Source organism: Gavialis gangeticus, unplaced genomic scaffold (assembly GCF_001723915.1).
Source record: "Gavialis gangeticus isolate Ggan-Ray unplaced genomic scaffold, GavGan_comp1, whole genome shotgun sequence".
Classification (NCBI taxonomy): Eukaryota; Metazoa; Chordata; order Crocodylia; family Gavialidae; genus Gavialis; species Gavialis gangeticus.
The window spans coordinates 39564062-39565150 of NW_017729004.1; positions in this window are offsets into that span (position 1 = coordinate 39564062).

Consider the following 1089-nt stretch of genomic DNA (forward strand, 5'->3'; position numbering starts at 1 on the left):
CACACACACACACACACACACACACACACACACACACACACACACACACACACACACACACACTTTCTCATAAATCATTCCAAACAGATTTCTATGAAAATCAACATATTCTGATATTTGCAACAAATCAAATTTATATAGAAGTTGGAAGCCAGCCTTCATTGTGTGTGCACATGCATGCCCATGCAAACATATCAGTAATGCCTTCTTTGCAGTTGGTTTTCTGATCTGGCTCACACTGGTTAACTGCAACAATAAATTGCAGAAATAATTACTCTTAATAGACAGATTTTTAACAGCTGTGAGAAGAGAAGGCAAATGATTATTTTAAGAGATCTGCAGTGTCTATGATGTTCTGTAACAAACAGAGCAGAACAAAATTCTAGTGACCATTTTGATGACTAAACGAGTAAGCACAGGGTGAGCAAATGAGAAACAATAGCAGAAATCAAACCTGAGAGACTCAGTAATTTTTTTCCTCTTCCAGACATTCCATTTGAATGTATGTAATTTTATTTTAAGGGAAAATGTTGTACTTAGAGGGGGTTAATTGTTATTTTAATTAAATATGCTCAATTAGTTTGCAAAGAAACAGTTCTCTGCAAAATTTGAATGTGCTGCTTTGTGAGTTCATTCTTTCCCTACAGCTAAAATCAACTTTAATAGCTTTCCTAACTCTAGCAAAACCTTAATATAACTCCAGTATTTCATTCTCAGTAAAGGTGCTTTAGAACAACTACAATAAATGAAGGTTGAAGAAAGAAGGTAAGCTGTCTTTAGGGCTCCATTACTTCAAAAATGGGAAAAGAAAGGAGGCATGTCTTCCCAGGTTGCAAACTACTGGAGCTAATACAAACAACAAGGATGAACTACAAGGAAAAAAAAAAGGCTGCTTGCAACTGGCTCAGGTCCTAGCACTTGGGTGATTTAAGGCAGCAGGAGTCTCCTTTCTATCATTCTGTCTGCAAGAAATATTTCTGCTTGTCAATTTATTATGCCCTGAAGGTGAAATTTGCTTCACCTGAATAAAACCAGAATCATCTTGTTCTCTGTGGGCAAAGCATGGATCTCCCCATCACAACAGGAGGG